Source organism: Dermacentor albipictus, chromosome 6 (genome assembly GCF_038994185.2).
Source record: "Dermacentor albipictus isolate Rhodes 1998 colony chromosome 6, USDA_Dalb.pri_finalv2, whole genome shotgun sequence".
Taxonomy (NCBI): domain Eukaryota; kingdom Metazoa; phylum Arthropoda; class Arachnida; order Ixodida; family Ixodidae; genus Dermacentor; species Dermacentor albipictus.
In genome coordinates this window covers 75,410,734-75,433,334 of record NC_091826.1, presented here as the reverse complement: position 1 = coordinate 75,433,334, position 22,601 = coordinate 75,410,734, and the positions used below count along the sequence as shown (strand labels likewise).

The 22,601-nt window shown below is 45.7% G+C and overlaps 1 protein-coding gene across 4 annotated transcripts in view; it reads right to left on the bottom strand.

Moving 5' to 3' along the window:
• Nucleotides 1-22,601, bottom strand: part of LOC135897120 (calcium-activated chloride channel regulator 1-like) — a 255,364-nt gene that overhangs the window by 226,892 nt on the left and 5,871 nt on the right. For 3 of the 4 annotated variants that reach the window (XM_070520850.1, XM_070520851.1, XM_070520853.1), the window contains exon 3: nucleotides 21,635-21,733. The gene's annotated coding sequence lies outside the window, so the exon portion shown is untranslated. The remainder of the gene's footprint in view (nucleotides 1-21,634; nucleotides 21,734-22,601) is intronic. The other variant, XM_070520852.1, reaches the window with a different exon arrangement.

Genomic DNA, 22,601 nt, shown 5'->3' with positions numbered 1-22,601 from the left:
AAAAGACTCCTCGCATAAGTGGTCGCAAAAGCTAAATAAAAAGCTGCTGCTTCAGGTACTGCATTGGCCTGAAATATGCATTCTCACATGCAGTTGATAGTGTCCATAATTTGGTGTACATGCAGGTATAATATGTTGTAACTGCACCGTGTGATAAAATTTAAATAAGATCAGCTGAATACCACATAAAATATTTTATTGGGATATAGTTGGTGCAACATGCCTTGGTATTAGAAGTTGGGCTGTTTTATTCACACACACATGAACGTATATGCAAGGTACACATACATTTGTGTTTACATGTTACTTGTGGGCATCAAATGAACAGCGCAACTTATAAAACAAGGCACAAAGACAAATAATTTTTTCCTGCCAGTCCAATTCCTATCAGCTATGCAGTGATTTTTCTCTCACATGCAGCAACTCAACTCTGTGGATAAGTTAAGCTGATATTGCTAATCTAAGCTAGACATGGGTGTGATATACAGAATATGATAAAAAAAAAAGAAGTGACTATGTGTATAGGCCTACAATTGATGGTTTGACAATATCTTATCTGGCTTGGCAGCAAACTTGTGTCAAAAAAGGAAAATTCAGCAACAACATATTATAGAGAGCGGACACTCTGCCGGCAGAGTCACTTGAAAATTTTGCCAGCAGTTCGTCCACATTGGCTGCTTCTATCACATAACTAATTCTGACATAATTGTGAAAATTTGCATTCAGGATAAACTCATGGCAGCCAATAGGCACGTTTTATATTATCATAGCAGCTGATTTCTCAGGAGGCAATTCACTGTGGTTATAAACATGCTAAAGATTGACAAGAAACGAGGCACCCCTTTCCATAGTCTGGTAGCGCAGCTGAAAACTATTCAGATAATGAGGCAAACCATGGCCTGTGAAATATAAAGATCAGTAGGTGGCCTGTTAGAGCGTTCAACATCCTACACCCACGAATATTAAGTAGCAGTAAGCTTACTGGCAGATGAAAGTGTATCGGAAAAACATTTATTGGACACACTTTGCAGGCTCAAGTCAGTTCAATGCATATTTTGTTAATGGCTGTTGGCAGAATGAACACGAGGAAAGAAAATAAAGCACTTATCAGGCACATAATGCTGTACTTATGCCATTGTTCACCTTAAACTCAAGGCTTCTGTCAAACCAGGTGACCCGAACCAGATAATACGATAGGGTCTATACACAAAGCAGCGGCAAACTTCCGCTTACCCAATTATGTCTGCATTAGCAACGTGACCAAAGCTAGCGACTGAGGAAGAATTCTGGGAGAAATTTCTCTCACGCAGTTCTGCTGGCTGCTAGACGAATATTATATAACACCATACCTTTGACACTTACTTACTTGTTAGTGCTCGTCTTACGTGTTCATTTTTACATTCATATTGATTTTTATCAGCAAACTTAAAATTTTTACTTAACAGGAAAGAAGTATGCAGTGCATACATATAAGACATTCATCTACCATGCCACTGGCATCTTCACAAACAGACTCTGTGCTTAGTCACCAGTCAAAAACAAGCAACTCGGATTTTTCGCTATGTAAGCCGCTTGCATCACAAAATATAAGACAATTTACTTTGTGAAATCTAGAAATTCGTGCTATTCACACCAATTTCCACACAATAGAAAGCAAGGCTGCCCGAAATTTTTATTCATTACATTAGTGCTGTCAGCCATGTCCAAATTTCAGGACAGCGCTGTATGTCTTGCAAGTAACTATTGTGATGTTCCCTAAACTCCCCCCAATAGAACCACCTTCGTAAAGACTTCTGAAACAAACGATACATGCACGAAGCAAAAAAGGCCAGTGTGATAGGACTTATGTATTAGTGTACTACATATGAAAACGCGATCGGCAACAGTTCCGCATATTTCACTTCTGAGTACAGGCACATCGCTAGAACAAGCACTTCTACACCCAGTAATGCTGCGACACATCGCACATATATGTCGCGATTTGTAGCTTGCGAACATATTTCGTAACAGCAAAAACACAGCTCGAACGTCGTGGTCACCTCGGCGCATCGAAGCAGGCAAACGGCTCACACGCAGTATAGAACCCACTTCATAACAGCAAGAACACAGCTAGAACGTAGTGGTCACCACGGCGCATCGCAGCCGACAAAATGGCTCACACGCTGTATAGTACACGCTGAACGGCAGCAATAACGAGGCAATAAAATTTTATCGCTACTGATTGTATCATTACTTCTGAATGTTGCGAAGGACTGGAGTTCACTTCGCGGCAGCGGATCGCATACGCGGAATAGATAACGATTGCGAATGCTGGGTGCGCCGATCGGACAGTATATATTTCGCCACGCCCTGAACGCGCGTCCTGCTTAGAATGCACTTGTATGTGATGAACTTCTCGTTTGCTACGCACACGCGAAGCGTGGAACAAAAAATCACGAAGTCAACGGCTTCAAATGTTTCTTCCGAACGCTCTCGTAAACACAAAACACGCTTCCTGCGCTCCGTCTGCTTGTGTCGACGATCGCACGCACTGACGAGGCGTGGAAGGATACACCGGATTGCTGCCTTTGATGACTATCTTCGTGGCTGCCAGCTAGCTCTAGTAAAAGAGAAAAATGAACTGTTTCTGACGCGGCTGTAGATTGGGCCTTGCGTCCCCACTTCGCTTCGAGCAAGCGCCATGTTTGCTGTGATGACACTCAACACCGTCCGCTTCGTACCAGCCAATGAGAGACGAGCAGGCGTGTGAATGGGAAAGTTGCGACCGCTCGTCCCTCTGCTCTAGAGAGCCATCGGCACGCAGGCCGATGAGGGCGGAACGGAAGGGCGGATTGACCATGTTTGGGCCCTTAGGGCCGATATACGCTCGAGCCGTCCATCGCGGCAAGCTTCACCGCAAGCGGGCGATCCGCCAGTAATGGCCGAACTCATGTCACGAGAGGAAGTCATCAACGTTCGCCTCCGTGCGACGACTGCACAAATATGGCGCTGGTTCGAAGCGGAGCGCGAAGCCTAGGACCCTAGGCTGCACCGGCTGTTTATCTTTTGTGTAATTTATTGTGACCATTGCAAGAGCTATTCAGCAACCGCGAAGCTATTTGTCGAACGCAGCAAGCCGTTGTACCCTTCCTGACCTGTTGAGTTCGTGCGATCACCAAAGGAAAGAGACTGATGTGTGTTTTGTGTATACAAGGGTTGGAAGGAATGAAGCCGCGGATTTCGTGTGTTTTAGGCCGTTTTTTTGCGTGTGCATTAGAAAGCATGACACACGTTCATGACATGACATGACATCACGTTCATAAGCATGACACACGTTCGACACACGACAAAATTAAACATTGCGATCGCCCACCTCAGCGTATGGTGATCGTAGGTGCTCTATGTGCGCGCTTCATCGATAGGAAGATTGTCTGTTTGTACAGTGCTGGTTTTTGTTTGAGAAGTGATGATGCGACGGGTAGTGATGAGCTTCATTGTCGTGTCATCGCAGTCATTCGTAACGTGCTGCTTCTGTCTTGCCTCGTGTGAACTATTTTGCGAGCCGCGACGCACATTGGTGACGCCGAACACGTACAGAACGTCCGAGCACTAGGGTTCTTAATTTTACGAAGTGTGAGTGTACTGTGATGTGTACGTGCAACGTTTCACAGTGTTTCTAGGCGTGTAGGTTTGGTTTTATGCTATATGCATATGCTCTGAAGTTAACCGTGCATAAGCGTTGCGGGCGAGTTTTGATTCCGCCCTTTTCTGCCTCGTTCACGCATCTTGTGTGTTTTTCAGAAACTATTTCTGTACATGCGCACAGTCGTGAAATGTGGACGTCCTTATGCGCAGTTCTCATGAACGCAAATTTCGCGCACTTTTCATTTCTGTCATGTGGACATTGGTGTGAACAGCAGAAATCCAGAGGAATATTTCTAGATTAAGCAGAGTATGCAGTTTGGTCCTGAGGGACGTGAGCGCCTTGCATGTGCAAGAAATTAAGGTGCTTCTTGTTAGTGCCCGAGTACACAGTTTGTGCCAACACCAGTGGCACGGCATGATAAACATATAATGTGTGAAAACTAGAATCATATTTGTGTTTCTTCAGAAATTTGCATTTTTGATAAAAATCCATACGAACGTAACAAAGTATGAAGACAACAAAACAACTGGAATGGTCCATACCACTGGAGCAGCAGAACTGGAGGAACACGGACACAGAAGGAACGAGTATACGAGGAGGCAGCTGCACTGTCGACTGATTTCTTTATCGAAATTCCCACTCTTATTTACTTCTTTGCCATATCTCTTCTCTGATTTATCTGAGGCTGCCTCAAACAGGTGACCTCCTTTCTTGTGAAGGCGAATGATGGTGTGCTTGCACATTGTCTGCTGTTTTACTTATCTCAAATGCCCCAAGAATCTCCCGAGTTAGGACTTGCACTTCGTGAAATTTGGTGACTCGTTCGCTAAGTTTAACCGAGCGAACAAATACAGCAAAACATGAGAGCGAACGCAGCATGCATTCCGAGATGAAAAGATGAAAAAAAAAATGGAGGACGCTTAAGCTTCGCCTTCAAGAGTGGGACGCGACAGCGTTCCCGTCGACCCGCCAAGGGGTATAAGACAATGCGCTATGGCACAGCGATCACTTACGATGCGCCCCGCATCGGACTTAGCGCCCACCTATCACGCGGTGAGCGTCGAGCAACGGAGCGTTCGCCGCGGCAACGAAACGTGCGCCTGAGCGAAAGAAACGAACTCGGTGTCTCGGAGGGGAAACGGTCTACGCCAGCCAAACGTCGTGATCGGCACGCGCAGAGAGATAGATAGTAATCTAAACCGGAAGCACGGCGAAGCGTCGTCAGGGGAGAGGGAGTCCCGCGACGCGCCTGGCAGCGGTCCCAATGCGCGCGCGGCGCGCCTCCTGTCGGGGCAGCGCCGTACATTGAGAGGAGGGGGTCTTCTGTGTTTGCCGCAAGATGGCTCTGCGTGTGCGGAAAGCGCAGAAGAAATTCAGCGGAAACGCACTTCGCAACTCGTGTAATTGTGACTTCTGTACGTTACATGTTCATAATTACCGATATACACCGCAGTATAACTTTCCACGGCTCGTTTCGAAGGCAACACCGCATTCACTAGAGGCGCGTTTGCACCGCTTGGAAGCATCGAACTCGTGGCTGAGTGGTAGCGTCTCCGTCTCACACTCCGGAGGCCCGGGTTCGATTCCCACCAGGCCAATCTTGGAAGTTGCTTTTTATTTATGAAGCGCCTGCCGTGATTTATCGCTCACGGTCAACGCTGCCGACGCCGACACCGACGCCGACGACACCGGCTTTTCTGCGACACGAGCTCCTTAACGCTATCGCGTTAAAATACGCAAGTGAGAAGAGGCGCGAGGAGGAATGAGGAGAGGAAGGTGGAGCAGAACCATGAGGCAGAAAGCACTGGAGTGCATGGCGAATGCGTAAGAATAAAAGCGAAGTGTGGTGACGGTAGCTACGAGAGGGTGCCAGAGTAGCACCAATTGTCTGGGAGGAGAAATGTCCGGTGGCTTCTGTGAATAACGCCCATGCGTCACCCATGCTCTGGCTCACGCGATTAGCAAGCCATTGGCACCCCACTTCGCTCCGTTTGCAACCTGCTACACGTGACTGATTGTCCATGCCAGCGAAATGACAATACGGGAAGAGTTGCACTCCAATTTCGTATTAGGTAGTATCGTAATCGTCTGTGATTTTTTTCTGTAAATTGCATGTGCGCTGAAGTAATAACCATTGCAGAAGCATCACTGTAAGCTTATACTCTTATGCATCTCAATATAGGCATTCTATCAAAGCAGATTCCTTGCTTTGTACACATTTGTTTCCTGAGCTGTCTCTGCATATTTTGCACTTTATTAAGAGGGGAGACTAGGGAACAGCTTAGAGGTTATATCACTCCTGAACGTATTGCAATTATTCATTTTGTTCTAGGTAATGCTGCAAAGCATTACCTAGAAGCTTCTAGGTGAATTTGCTGTAAACTATGCAAATGCTCCTTATGCAATTTTTTGCGCATGTGACGCCACAGCAACTGTCGTATACCTGTACCCAACTGTCGTATACCTGTACACGTGTACTTGTGTGATACCGTTTCCCTTTCTATCACGTGGGCAATATCGTGATCGCATCATCCTCGCCCACTATGTGTATAAAATCGCTGGCCTCCAATCTGCGGAGTGCTTTTTGTCCTTATATTCCTTGGTTGTCATTCTGCCACGTTAAGTTGCTGCCATGCAAAAAGCATGTTTCAAGTTCACTGTGCCTCTTCGTTCACGGAAGCCCTGGAACACGACACCATTATTTCACGCTAACAAAACGCGTTCTGGGAACCGTACTCCATCTCAGTACTTCTTTGCAGCACTGGCGAAGCTGCTCAGCTGAATGCCCCGCAAGATGTGTTCATTCGCGCCACACGGTCTGCTCCGTGTTTGCTTTCCATACTGTCAGTGCAAATTCCATGGTTGGAGGATTGAAGCAAAAAATATTCAGACGACATAACCATAAGCCTTGTTTACGTGCACGCGATAGCGGAACTTGGCTTCACTTGTACACTTTCCCTCCATTTACATTGCAGCCTCCTTAGCAAGCAGCAAGGATGAACGTCCTCATAAATGTTCACTTTCAGCACAGCGCCTGCTCGACATCTACTTGCTGGGATGGAAGCACTTTACGAAACAATCTAAACGTGTATTTTACGAACTACCGCATTTATCATGGGTTCCAAATGGGTGTTGCAACATTAGGCCTGTGTGCAAACACAAGGAAATGTACTAGGATGCTGATCAAAATTTTCGTAGGTGTATGGTGTAAAACCACAATGACATACAGGAATGACATGACACTGGTCATGACTTAAAGCAATGGTTCGTTACAGATGCGGTACACATATATGGGCACATAAACATGATGCTGAATGCAAGTGCGCCACTTGCAAGCTTGACATGAAATGATAGTCACTTTTCAGATAGAAGTGGTATGGTGACATGCTAGTAATCAACGCCTGTTATTTCTTTATTCGCACAATGATCAGTTGTTTAATACTTGTGCCCAGACACAATAACGGATCTCCGAACCACAGATGCCACATCCCATCTGCTCTATGCAACTTTGCCATATGAAATGGGAAGGTCATTGACATAATCAGTTACGGATTATGCCAAAGTGTTATGCCGTTTCTTGCAATTTTGTCTTCCATGAGTATTTGGCGTACTGTGGAAAATAGTACCCTGATGATGTGTTATATGTAAGACGATTCTATGAAAAGGTCCTTCATTAGGTCAATTTTTTGCACAACTGTCATGTGGTTTTAATTACGCATTTTTGGAAGCTCTTTATACAACAGCCATACATTCTTGGAAAGCTTTGCGATGAGGCTCTAAAGCTGTTGATATGCTATTAAAGTAGTTTTGTTACGATAACAATTAGAAGCCTTGCATTTGCAACTTATCCTTTGTCCCCAATAGTTAACTCTCTCTTGCTTTAGTTGGTTAAGATGTAGTACCTAAATTTATGGAAATAAATAGTGACACTACAAGTACATACGACATCGTGTCACTAGTCAATATTTGACACTTACTATTTTTGCTCAGTTTGTGTTGGAAAAAAATAAACTTCACCCACATCTGTTTCTTATACAATGCACAAAGATGCACCTATAATTGTGCTTTCGGAAGTCTTACTTCCTGCGTATAATAGTGGCAAAAGCAGCTTTTCAGAAAGAACTTAATTTTGTTTCTTTGTGTATTCTTTTTTTCAGCCGTGAGTTTAGTGAATTGATAATTATATCGTACACAAATACACAGCCTCTCAATTGAACAGGCATTTATTTGATAAACACGAATTCGCACCCTGTTCATCTAGATTCCAAACTTGTGCTGATTGTGGCCAACCTCTAGGATCTATAGAAGCATGTCTATGATGTGTGTCTGATGGCACATATGCAGTGCTACTTTGAAGCTAGTTATAGTTTTCACAGCAATGCAACAAGTAAGGTCGTTGCGTAATTATTATAAAAAAAGACAGCATCAGCTAGGCTGTAAAGGGGACGAAAATGATTTGTGCCATTCACCAAACATACAAACAGAATATTACTACATGCTATGTGCAAGTTAGTATTTCGAGTGATTAAGAAGCTTGTATAAATGATGTTGGGTTAACCTGGTTTACTTGTCGTGGTAAAACACATGCTGCGAAGTCACATGTCTAAGTATTTGAGAGATTGGGGAGGTGGCAGTGAGACTCCGTGGGGAAGCAATACTTTAGTTTTACAAATGATATGGCTTGACTATATATTTTCATTTTTGCTTGTTTTTAAATATGTCGCTGGGTTAGAACTTATGATATGTTACAACACCAAGGCTCAACATTCATCCTTACTTCTCAGAGGCTTAATGAATGATAAACAGTTATGCTTTAAAGCATATTTTGTTAACCAATACACACCATTTTCATTTTAGTGGAATAGAAAGAGGTGGGTGAAAACAGCCATGCTATTGTAACACGCATGAAGGTATAGCGGAGAGCCAGGGGGCTAATATGTGTTAATAGAGTGGTCAAGTGGCTGTGAGTTGCAAGCTTATTGTACTCCAAAGGGAATGCAACAGTAAAGTTCGTGGAGCTGTAAGCAATACAGGAACGAGTGAAAGATTACTTGTAAAATAAGGATTTGTATGGCAGATAAGAATGTGCACCTAATTTCCCACTAGGCATTTTTTCTATCCTAGGTTCAGCACAGAGTGTGGTGAGTCAGTATGGCTTCTTAATTTGCAAATTTCTGCGTTCCGTTTCACAGGGCTTATGGGGCTGTCTGCATTTGTTTGACTACCTATGAAGTGACTGCATAATCGAACATGTCCGCATTGCCGATTTGCAAAGAACTAATTGTGAATTCATCACAAAGCTCCACCCATGAAACTCTCTATTGGTTATGAAAGTACAAAATGGCAACAAACATTCCCTTACTTTGTTGTGCTACTCCGCACATGGTTCTAATAAACTAGTGTCTACAATGCAAAAACTCTGTTCTTTTATTAGAGGTAGGTGCAAGTTGCACTGACGCAATGAACATGCATTCATTCCCTAGAAGCTACTGCATGTTAAAATTGGTGCTACAGCAGGCACGGCAAATGTTCTCCTCTACTTGAGTCTTGTGCACCATATGAGTCAGAATATAATTTCATTGTCATGGGCCTGTTTAAGCAGTTACTAATTAAGAAATACGAATATAAAATGACTGACTACGTCAACCATTTCGCATGCAAGATCACTGCACTCATTTCAAAGCTTATTAGAGAGTTTTAGATCAGGGGGATGAAGTCATTGGGGTACCAAGTACTAGGGGGCCTCAACGCTTGCAGCCCCTTATTCTAAATCTCTATAGTTGCTTGATAATCTTGGTCTGCTTTGAGATGAAATACAGGTACTGTGTCCCTGTTTGTTAGCCTATATACTTCTCTTTCTTTTTAATGTGGTTGTGTATTAGCCAGCAAGGTTGTCCCTACATGACATGTGGACCATGTGCATCCTCCATCCCTTTGCTATTGCTCACTGACTTCATGCATCCTGTGCAAGCTTCTTTTTTATCGAAGGAAAAGAATAAAAAGAAAAATGCATGCATAAATTATGTTGGCAGCAGCAAACGGTCTCAAGGCAATCATCCTTGATTTCACAATTGCTCAGAGAGGAAGCATACCTGTATTTACTTTAAGCACAGGCTGTACATTTATTAAATGCTGATAGAGGTATGGATAAATTGTTAGGGGTTAGCAGATTGGCCAACCAATCCTTTAATCATATTAATTGCTGCATTGTGTGCCCCCGTAAACCTTTGTCATCTCTTAAGGCATGAATAACACTACGTCTATTTGCAGAGACATTTTAGCACTAAAAAGAAGTGGAAACATTACGTGATTTCATACCTATGTGGGGTGTCTTTTCAGCAATATGAATTAATATTTGGTTTCATGTTAGCGGTTTACTTGTTTCGGCGCACCGCAGTAATCCATGTCTGTCTTCTGCTTTTTCGTACCATTGTATTGTGAATCGGCAGAATTTGACTGGTGGCGTCAACCCTTTCGTGACAGTTAACAACACAATATTAATTTACCGTCATCCGAAGAGGCGCCGTCGCAAACAAGAGAAGTTTCGCACGCAGCTCGAACTGAACGCGGTCGCGATAGCGAAGAGAAGCCGCGGCGGAAACCTACACCCGTTGTATGTGAAATCATTCCGCCAGGGGAGAAACGAGCGCTGGCGTGTAGCATGAAACTTGGCGTGCAGGCCTCTATAATTCCGTGCCACAGGAATACTCAGGCAGAACACGCGGATCGCAGGGCGTGATCACGCGCTGGAACACGGTAGAAATGGGCACAGTTTTGGCACATGGCAGGTGACCGCACAACCGTGGGAACAAGCAAAGGAAGCGGAAGTACATCTCTCTTGCTTCGATGCGAAGTAAAACAAAAGAAAAAACAAGAAAAACACGCAGAGATTCCGTTTGTGTGTTTTATTATTTATCTAATCATTGTCAATTAAAACAACAGATCGCACATATAACATACGCTGTCTTGAATAATTCTCGAAGTCACGTGTCACTACGAGCGACGTCAGACTGCGGAGACGATTACGTAGGCGCAGGAGCCCGACCACGTCACTGTCCCTCCCCTAGCGTATTCGCCGCGAGTGTAGAAGGCATCGGCGTTAGGAATGAAATTTCAGGTCTTTCATCGGCGCCTAGCGATATAATTCTTTGCAAAAACGATTGTTAGCACGCATTGTGTGCTCTGCGTCTGTCAGCTCAAAATGGATAGATTTGGTGAGGGGCCCTTTAAGAGTGATGTATCATCTTCCGGTTTGGCTATAACTACAGTATGCACCAGCATAACTATAAAACAGCGCTAGGAACGCAGACAAAGGAAACAACGTGACGGATTCTTTCCTCTGTCTGCGTTTCTGGCGCTGTTCTAATATGTTAGCATTAGCTCCACCAACTGTTCCTGCTTTTTGCTATGCACACGCAAACATTTATCTTCATTGCGCAAACATGTGACATTTATTAACAGTCACGATGTGTGCAACTTGTTGATTATTTTGCCTATCTGTTTTTACTCGATAATAAGCAGCGGCATTTGTGAATTTCTAGCGTTATTCAGAAAATCTTTTCACCAACTGATTACCTGGAGTTAAGCATAATAGTGGCCACGAGTGAGCGACCAAATGAAACCCCTGAACATGGAATATCCAATCATTACAAAATATTTTTGTCTGCCACCGTCATCGCTCCGATGCATATGAAGTGTAGTAAACCTGAAATCACTATGCGATTTTTTTGTTAGCTTCCGGCATGAGGGCGATGGAATTGCTCAAACAGCGACCACTGCGGTTAGCAATGCAGCATGATACATATAAGCTTTGTTCTTGGGCGCTGTAATTTTTTACCTGTAAAGCAGTTATATCTAAAAGGGATCACAATAAAATGTGCCTGATGGTATTTCTACGGGCACATTTTTGTAAGAACGGGTGAGTGCGTCGCCGGATGAGATGAGCAAGACTGAGCAAAAAAAAAAATCGGTTGTTGTCCACGTCTGTCGCGAAAAAAAAATAGTAATATTGGCTAATGCCACAATAACACCTCAGTCTGTAGAAGAGGGGGATAAGGTGTGTATTTCCTTTTTTGTGTACTACCATGCTATTTATGCATATAACAGAAATCGATGAAGTGTTTGCTTCTTTTGTCTATACCCGCTTTGTAGACTACCTAAACGCAAACGTCGATGCAGATCTATTTCTTTTTTCTTCTTTCTTAGCCTATAGACGAAAGTCGACATAAATACGTCTTCATTATTTTTGTCTACTCCCGGTTTATCCATTCTCTGCGGAGAAGAGTTGATAAGGCATATATTTATTTTTGTCCAAATCCACTTCATAAACTTATTGTAGAAAACAGTCTTTAAATATCTCTTTCTTTTAGACTGTTTTCGAGTTATAAGCTGTCTATAAACAAAAGTATTTCAGTTGTGTATTTCTTTAGCCAATTCCCTGTTTATAAAATTCCTGCAGACAAAAGCTGTGAAGGTGACCATTTAATATTTTTCATTGAAATAGACGGTCCTTAATTATTATTTGACGAGACAGGCGTTTAAAGGGCTCCTCGCAAAGGTTTATCAAGAAATGCACTGGTTTTCAGTATGTAACCTTTGGTTTAAGGCAGAAAAGCTTCCCCGACGGTCCTTCTTTTTCTCACTTGGCGCATTACTAACTGCATGCTGCCGCACCATTAAAATCCAAATCATCATCACTTGCGAAACGCGTGAATGAGGCATATGTACATCTCTGCAACTAGAAATATTCGCTACGGTTTGTCATATCTCCCCCGATGAAGCCTAGGGTGGGACTTCAGGTAAGGGCAGGTTAATTTTAGTGGACTGCACGTATACCAACCGTGCTGTAAGATGTTATATGAACAACCCAGTACTACAAGTTGGTGTCAAGTAGTTTCATTATAGCACGGCGCCTATCCAGTCCTGCTTCCACAGAGATGCATATCGGCGTACCGTAACTGCTTTAACTGAGTCGCGCCTAACGCTCCGATCATATTTAAGCGCTCGTTTCGACCAGGGAAATCCTCAAATGTGCTGTTTTTGCGAGCATGGGCATGTGTGGCCGCATAGGGAATCGGGCATATATATATATATATATATATATAGATGGATTTATTTACAAGATGATCGAGGTGGCGCAGAGACGAGATCGCAGGCAATCAGGCATTTTCTGAACCGATTAGGGACACACGTAATTGGTAGTACGGCTATGATGGTAGCGCTTCAGGCGGGCCACATGAACCACTTCATTCTTCCGCGACCGGCGATTATTGGCGGTCAACTTTTGCATGACGTAGTTGAATTCACTTAATCGGCTGAATATCACGAATGGGCCACTGTACGTTGAGTTAAACTTGCGATACAAGCCTTTCTTCGCTAGAGGTGTTTAGAGTAACAGATGAATGCCAGGAGAAAAGGTGACACGTGCATGCAGGGCGTCACAGCGTGCCATGGTTGAAAATTGCGAAAACTGTGGTCTTAAGCTAGCTAGCCAGCGCACTTCTTCGGCACGATGTAATGTCTGCGGAATGGATGTGTGTTCGGTCAGTGTAAATGGCAAAATTGTATTCAAGAACGTTTGGCGCCTGCGAGCGTTCAACAGATAGAAAGCGCATCCACATTGCATCGTGCATGGCTGTATTGTATGCGTACTTGACAAAAGGCAGCATGGCATCCCAATTCCTGTAATCAGCTGACACGTACAGTGACAACATCTTGGTAAGTGTTCGGTATATTCATATGTTCGGTGAGGCCCTTTGTTTATAAGTGTTACGGCGTTGATTGACAATAAGGAGAGCCGCAAAGCGCACCAGTTCTTCAACAACGTCGGCCGTGAATTAACGTCCACGGTGACGTATAACAACACGTGGAGCGCCATGATGCACGATGACAGAATGAAGCAGAAAGCACGACACATCTGTGGCAGTAGCAGAGGTAAGCGCCGCAGTCTCAGTATAGCACGTCAATTAGTCGAAGCACACAATAATCCAGTGACGGCCGGTAGATCTCGTGGGAAGGGGCCCGAGCAAGTCGATACCAACATTTTCAAATGTTAAGGTATATCGTTCACTGGTTGTAAAAAGCATACAAGAGGGGTCGCCGGATTGTTATGACATTGGCAACCTGGGAAACTCGCAAAGTACGGTCTTGTGCTCTGCCATAGCTTCGGCCATTAATGCTGGCGTAATCGATGGAGCGTGCGAGCAAAGCCAAGGTGACCCGATGTGATGTCATCGTGCACGGCGCCGAGAATAGCAGTACCGAAGCGTTGGGGAACGGCTAGGACCAAGGAAGCACCTTCAGCAGAGTAATTCTTTTCGTAGAGCAGGCTGTCACACAGCGTGGAGTGCGTTGTCTGAACTGAGGTGCGGGCCGCATCCAATAGGTGTATGAGTGCAGGATCACGACGTTGTTCACATTTAAAAGTGCTGAGGTCAGGAAACTCGGTAATGCTGGCAAGATAGTCGTCAAAGTCGTCATCGTTGGCGTTGGAGTGTGGAGATGGGAGACGAGACAAGCAGTCGGCGCCAGTATGGCACCGATCACTCCTTGAGCCAACAAAAAGCGTAATGCCCAACATGCCAGTCGTCCAGATGGTTCGCGCAGTACAACAAGCCAGCAAATGAAATGATGATCCATCACTATATTGAAATGGCGACAGTACAGATATGGCCAATACTTCTGGATGGCAAAGAATACTACTAGGCACTCCAATTCGGTTACAGTGTAATTTCGCTCCACTCTCGTCAGTGTCCGACTTGCGTACGCAACGATGCGCTGGCGCCCATGACGAAGTTGAAGGAGGACGGCGCCAACACCCAACCGCTATCGTATGTGTGTAGCGCAGTCGTGGCCTATGGATTGAAATGGGGCAAGAATGGCCCAGAAGTTAGTAAATACTTCAGCGGACGAAACGCATCCTTGCACCCTGTAGTCCATACGTAGTAGTTGTCTTTTTGAAGGAGGCATGTGAGTGGGTCAGCAAGTTGGGCGTACATCTTAATAAACCGGCGAAAGTACGAGCAGAGGCCAAGAAAACTGCAACGGTCTTTCGCTGTCTTCGGTTGGCCAAATCGCCCACTGCAGCAACCTTTTAATGGTAAGGTCCAATATTCACTTTGTCGACGACAAAACCGAGCGCGAGAGTCTGACACTCACCAAAGTGACACTTCTTTGAGTTTGAAATCAGTCCAGCGTTTTGCATGCGATCCGGTATGACACCAAATCTGATTACGTTATCGAGGTAGCACATGCAGGTCTCCCATTTCAATCCGCGCAGCACTGTGTCCATAAAGCTTTCAAATGTTGCTGGTGCATTGCATAGCACCAGCATTGATAGAAATTGAGCTCGAAGAGACCGTCTGGCGTCACAAACGCACTTTTTGCTTTATCTGTCGGGTGCATGGGTATTTGACAGTATCCCGATCGTAAGTCAACAGAGGAGACGTAGGAGGCTGCATGAAGGCAGTCGATAGTATCGTCGATGCATAGTAAAGTGTATACGTGCTTCTTTGTAACTTCGTTAAGCCTTCGATAATCAACACAAAATCCGCAAGAATTGTCCTTTTTCTTAAATAGTATCAGTGGAGCTACCAGGGACTGCAAGACCTTGGACAACGCCATTTCACGATATTTCTTGAACTTGCTCAGTGATTACTTTCCGTTCTGAGGGAGAGACGCGGTACGGCTTCCGGCGAATAGGCGTTGCTTGGCACGTGTTTAATCAGTCTTGCGTTGGCGAGTCAGGAAGCAAAATTGGACGCTCATCTTGGCCGAAATCGAATACTAGCGCAAAGCGGACGAGCACCTTTTGCAATTATTTCCTCTCTGAAGTGTATAGCGATTTGCTCATCATGCGGGAGAGACGCGGTACGGCTTCTGGCGAATAGGCGTTGCTTGGCACGTGTTTAATCAGTCTTGCGTTGGCGAGTCAGGAAGCAAAATTGGACGCTCATCTTGGCCGAAATCGAATACTAGCGCAAAGCGGACGAGCACCTTTTGCAGTTCTTTCCTCTTTGAAGTGTACAGCGATTTGCTCATCATGCGGTAGAATTCCATGGAGTAGTCGCAATTTGCTGCCCTCGACGCGGTGGACACGTCAACGGCGTCTATACTGACGGCTGCTTCTGAGTAGAGGTGGCCAGCTTGTGTCCTGTAGGCAATAAAACTTCCACTAATGACGTGTTCCCCTTCTACACGTGAACGCGACCATCTACACATTCTATAATGGATCGAGGAATTAGTAAATTTTTCTGCGACAGAGTATGGGAGTACTGCTCAATTAAACCATGGCAGAAATGCGGAGGGCCAGGCGTGGAAGTCGCCGGAACAAATGCCGCTGTCCAAGCCGGTAAAAGGAAATTGTAATACACAGAAAATGCAGTCTGCTTGTCCACGCCAGATACTGCTGGTGTGGGTGTTATCACGTGACTGCGAAGAAACATTTCAGCAGCCCCACAATGTAACATTGTACGACATTAACCAAGAATTCAATTCCAAGGATGATATCGTGAGTAGTGTGTTCCAAAATGACATATTCAGCTGGAAAATATTGTCCATCCACACCACACTCACTATAGCAGAACAAACTCCAACGGTGCGCAGAAGTTCACCGCCAACTGCAGGAAAAGTACTATTTTATTCCCACGCGAACATCATTTCGTTTCTAGGACTACTATTAAACAAAACAGTCATTACACGAACTTTAGCGTCAGTATCGACTGAGGATGGTACTTTAACCATCAACAAAAACACAAACTTTGTTTTTGCGCATGGTGAGAAAAGCACGATTACTTGACCATCCCACGACCTCACCTCCATTGGTCGCATAAGCTAGTTTCCCAGCTGGAATGGTGGTGAAAGTGAGTGACGGCGAGCTGATCGCGAGCGACGATAGCTGGTCGAAGGGGGCGTAAAGGCTCATTCACAGTGGCGACTGACAGCGGTCGAGCGAACAAGTTGGTCGCAAAGCGACCAGTCGCAAATAGTCGCAAATGGTCGCTTTTCTGGAAAAGCGACAATGTTGGGCTAGTCGCTCGCTCCTCGATTTTTCGGTCGTGCGGCCATGGTCGCAAACCTGATCAACGTCGCACCAGAAGTGATCTTTCGTGTGTCTACATCCGGCCTGCACCCACGTCGCGGCAAATTCTGCGTAGATTCCGAGAGTTTTCGCTGAGAACGATAACCTCCGGGATTGCGACTTGCGTGTCGCGCTCAGCCGGGCTTGCCGATGTGAACATCTGTCGCCTTCGGACGATTTTTGATTGCGAGTAGCAAATGGTCGCGCGACTTCCAATTCGCCGGTGTGAATGAGCGAAAAGGCTGCGGTCGGAACCTGGAGACTCACGCCGGGATGCACGCTCACGTGGTTGTCGTTGACGAAGCGCAGTGGTCTGCCCCGGCACGCTGACTTGGCCTCCAGATTCATAACAGCGTAGGCCCGAAACTCGCTGTTGCCGTCGGCGACAATCATCATCATCAGCAGCCTTGTTACGCCCACTGCAGGGCAAAGGCCTCTCCCATACTTCTCCAACTACCTCGGTCATGTACTAAATGTGGCCGTGTTGTCCCTGCAAACGTCTTAATGTTATCCCCCCACCTAACATTCTGCTGCCCCCTGCTACGCTTCCCTTCCCTTGGAATCCAGTCCGTAACCCTTAATGACCATCGGTTATCTTCCCTCCTCATTACATGTCCCGCCCATGCCCATTTCCTTTAGAGCGCAGCTCTTTGGCGTCCGTTCCTGGGTTTCGCGTCGTCGTCGGCGTTGTCGGCCTCGTAACCAGCTCCGCCCCCCTTCGCTGGAGTGGGAGACAAAGGACGCGAGCCGCGAATGGCGGAGACCAATGAGAGCGGCCCCTTCAGTGACGTGCGCGCGCGATGCTGGTGTCATGCGGACCCTCCTTACGGCCTGATGCGCACTCGTGTCTGGTCTCAGTGATCCGCTCGTTTCTTACTATCGTCTGCTCGCGCCAAAGCTCTCGCCCGCGCCTGTTTGGTTCTGTTGGGTCGGACTCGTTCGCGCTTGTTTTGGTTGTTATTTTGTGAGATTGTTTCTTAATCTGATTGTATGCGCTATGCGAATTGTATAGTACTTTCTGGAAGCCATGCGACACCAGCGATCACACTGGAACCTTTGACGAGTCATGTATAAACGCCGGCTCGCTTGATCCGCAGATCAGATTTTCGACCATTACCGACTCTCCTACATGTCTCTCTCAAATTCTTTGCTTCAAAATATCGCGAAATGGAAACACGTATAGAGCTGCGCTCAAATTTCGCATTAGGGAGTATCGTAATCGTCGGATAACTTTTTCTTGATTTCAACTAAGATGTCATTTACCCGCGTTTGTTGCCTCACCCAATCTGCTCTTTTCTTATCCCTTAACGTTACACCTATCATTCTTCTTTCGATAGCTCGTTGCGTCTTCCTCAATTTTTGCAGAACCCTTTTCGTAAGCCTCCAGGTTTCTGCCCCATATGTGAGTACTGGTAACAGACAGCTGTTATACACTTTCCATTTGAGGGATAGTGGCAACCTGCTGTTCATGATTTGAGAATGCCGGCCAAACGCACCCCAGCCCATTCTTATTATTCTGGTTATTTCAGTCTCGTGATCCGGATCCGTGGTCACTACCTGCCCTAAGTAGATGTGTTCCCTTACCATTTCCAATGCTTCGCTACCTATCGTAAACTGCTGTTCTCTTCCGAGACTGTTAAACATTATTTTAGTTTTCTGCAGATTAATTTTCAGACCCACACTTCTGCTTTGCCTCTCCAGGTCAGTGAGCATGCATTGCAATTGGTCTCCTGACTTACTAAGCAAGGCAATATCATCAGCGAATCGCAAGTTGCTAAGGTATTCTCCATCAACTTTTATCCCCCATTCATCCCACTCCAGGTCTCTGAATACCTTCTGTAAACATGCTCTGAATAGCATTGGAGAGTTCGTATCTCCCTGTCTGACGCCTTTCTTTATTGGGATTTTGTTACTTTCTTTGTGGAGGACTGTGGTGGCTCTGGAGCACCTATAGATATCTTCTAGTATTTTTACATATGGCTCATCTACACCCTGATTCCGTAATGCCTCCATGACTGCTGAGGTTTCGACTGAATCAAACGCTTTCACGTAATCAATGAAACCTACATATAAGGGTTGGTTATATGCCGCACATTTCTCTGTCACTTGATTGATAGTGTGAATATGGTCTATTGTTGAGTAGCCTTTACGGAATCCTGCCTGGTCCTTTGGTTGACAGAAGTCTAAGGTGTTCCTGATTCTCTTCACGATTACCTTAGTAAATACTTTGTAGGTAACGGACAGTAAGCTGATCGGTCTATAATTTTTCAAGTCTTTGGCGTCCCCTTTCTTATGGATTAGGATTACGTTAGCGTTCTTCCAAGATTCCGGTACGCTCGAGGTTATGAGGCATCGCGTATACAGGGTGGCCAGTTTCTCTAGAACAATCTGACCACCATCCTTCAGCAAATCTGCTGTTACCTGATCCTCCCCAGCTGCCTTCCCCCTTTACATAGCTCCTAAGGCTTTCTTTACTTCTTCTGGTGGTACCTGTCGGGTTTCAAATTCCTCTAGGCTATTCTTTCTTCCACGATCGTCGCGGGTGCCACTACTACTGTATAAATCTCTATAGAACTCCTCAGCCACTTGAACTATCTCATCCATATTAGTAACGATATTGCCGGCTTTGTCTCTCAACGCACACATCTGATTCCGCAGCAAAAGCAAATACTTAGCTCGCGGTACCCAGGATAGTCCTAAAATGGGGCCTCGGGCTGGCTGTACCTGGGAGCAAGGCGTTGGGGTGGTGCTCTCTGACGACGTTCTAAGGTACGCGAAGGAGGCCGCGATCATGCAAAGGCCGAATTTCGCTTTCAGTTTGGAGTAGACAAAGTATCGGCTGTTCAGAACATTGTACATCAGCGCGCATTGAGGGTACTCGCGTCTTACGTCTCTTCATCCACCTTGTGCTTGAAAATGTGCCAATTCTTTGATGAGTTGAGGTACTAGCAAGCCAATATCATGGGAGGAAGAGACGTCCACGTATGGGACTATGGTCACGTTGTCAAGTATACGTAACCTTAGCAATACACGACGAGTCTTCAGTGGCCCCGTTGTCAACGTGCTTTTGTTATTATCGAACCAGAGTAGTGCGGTTCCGGTTAGAAAGGAAACGCGGTTTTGCAAGTCGGGCGCCGTTGTGTTCCACCCATGGTGACTGGTTACCCTTTGATAATACCTCAGCCAGTCTTCTATGCCGTCGTCAGCTTTCGCTCAAAAGGCGCGTGGTTCTTTTTGAGCGATCCAGCAGATGACTTGCCTTGGGCGCTCAATGTCATCTTGCATGCTTGTGTCGTGGCTGCCGCCAGCTGGTTGGGGTTCGTTCATGTCCATGTCTTCACGTGGTAGTCCGAAGAAGTGGCGGCTTCGTCGGAGGGTGTGTAGACGGAGGCTGTCCAGGGCGAATACCCCGCACTGTCCACCAAAGCTGCTACAGGATGAGATAAATTCCTTTGCAAGATGATCGAGGGGCCGTAGACACGAGATCGCAGGCAGTCGGGCATTTCTGCACCGCGATCAGTTCTTTCGTCTCCTCGTCTTCGGCTCCACCGCGCAGCGTAATATTATATACGTCCGTCTAAAGGTAGATGCTAGAATCAATGTGCCGTCGGATAGGGTAATCGTTCCTTGTACGGACATCAGTGCAGTCTGAAGCGGCTACCAGGGAAGTCGCCCGATATAAGAGGCTGGGAGCTAGCGGCTGTGCGCAAGGAAGGAGTGCCATGTGTCGTGAAGCAGCCAAGAGTGTTTGTGCTTGGTGCAGCTTTGTCTTTGCAAATGGATGCGCGCAAGTGCGTGTCAGGTGGGATGGCGACGAATGTGCCGTATGGAGGATGGAGGTTCGGGTTGGCGTGTAACGAGCAGCACTGGTGGACGCTGATGATATGGGCCGCAAAGAAGTGGGATGGGGTGAGTGGTCCCATGGCGAAGGTAGTCAGGACTGTGTGTCGGGAGGCTGCTACCGTAAGCCTGAGGGAGCATAGCACCTAATGACGGCGCACCGCACGTCCACGTACGTGTTCGCCTTTGGAGGTGGCAGTCGGAGTTACTTGACGAGGCCTTCCGGAAGCTTCCGCTATGCTTGTTGGTAGCGCATCAGTGGATCAGTCACGTTGGTAACGTGCAAGTGGCTGTTGAGTTGCCTTATCCCGAGAGCTGGCTGGCGAGACAGAATTCCTTGAGACCATAGAACCCCGGTACGTCTGTTCGAACAGGAATAATGCTGGCACGCTCGCTATGTGCTATGCTGATTCTTGCGCGTGCTGGTAAGGTCAGCCCGCCTACTCCATTATGTGGAAACGGCTCAGGAGACGAACTCCCCGCTTTCACGATTTGTTTGCGCTGGCTGACCGTGGTGCCGATGGTCCCGGAAAGGGAATGTAGATGCAACTGCTTGAGGTGGACTCGATGGCACGGTGTTCTCCACATGAGAATGAACATACGGCGCTCTTCTTTCTCCGATCGCTATAGTAGATTGTCGCGCTACTATTATGCTATCGAATTTATTTGATGTGCAAGCATACGCAAAATCTGGGCGTCATGACAAAGTCTATCAATACATAATTTACGCTACTACTAGGATAGTATCGTTCTCTAAACTGGCCTTCTGTTTAGGCTCAATACAGCTTGCAAATTAAGTCACAGTGTATAAACTATTTCTCACTAGGTAAACTTTCATTTCTTCTATAAATTAAAAATTTGCTCGTTCGTGGTCACACAAAACAGGTCAACACTTCACTTGCATCAACTATGTGTAACTAGTTGACTGATTATAGCTCCACAGTGTCATCAACGTTAATAATAATACTACTAATATTAAATAATCCGGCTCCTTCCTCCTATTATTGTTGATGTTCTACGGCAGAGAGTTGCGTGAACCGAGCTAACTGGGCCTTCGAATGAGACTATTGTGGGCGAAGGAAGTGGCTCACCGTTGACAAAGCACTAAAGCAGCATGTAGGTGGTCAGCGCCGTTGTACAGGAGGGCCGCCTTCAAGAGCGCACTGCTTTCTCGCCTTCGGAACCTGGGTCTGAACAATATTTGTGTTATGAGACACCAGAGTCACAGATATACAGTTAGGATCAAGTCGCTAAACACATATCTATACATAATGCGCAGCTCAGAACCAAATTCTGAACAAACGAGTAACACGTCATGCATAGCGACCACCGCCACCGTGGAAAATTGAAGAGGAGGCCACGCAGGATAGCCTGGCTGCCTCAGAAACGCCCTGCGGAAAAAGTACTCAAGAAAGCTCAAACGAACTAGAAAGAGAATTAGAAAATTGACTACTACTCAACCAGAACGAGGAGCGCTGACAGATAGAAGAGCCTCTGTCCTCCTCTGTGCATGCACAACCAGATGCAACACGGCGCGGGGCCCTCGCGCAATGCGGATGCTAATTATTTCTCAGAACATGTCACACGCCCACTGTAGGGTATGTGCAAAGCATTGGATACTGTATAAGGACCAAAAATAAAGAGTAAACAAAAATATCAATATAGACACAATGCTTATTTACGCAAGGTATTAGAGAGCCTTAGAAAAGTAAAGGAAGTGTAAAAAAAATTCTAAGTGTATGACGAAGCAAATAACGAGCACAGTAAACGAATGCACACACAACCCAAAGTTGATTTTTAGAACTTTTCTACTTAGTATTTGAAGCCTAGAAATATACAGAAGAGAAAAAAAATCCTTGACACATCTCTTCTTGTCTGAAGAATCATACACCAAAAGCAGGGACGCTGTATTTAACGAGTTGTCACATTGATCGTTAGTCACATACTCCGCTTCACTGATAGTGTGCAGCGGTGTGGAGGCTAGCAAGACTACCAGTGTATGTTAAAATAAGGCATTGAAAATGCGTGTCAGAGCCAACAAACAGAATTATTGATAAC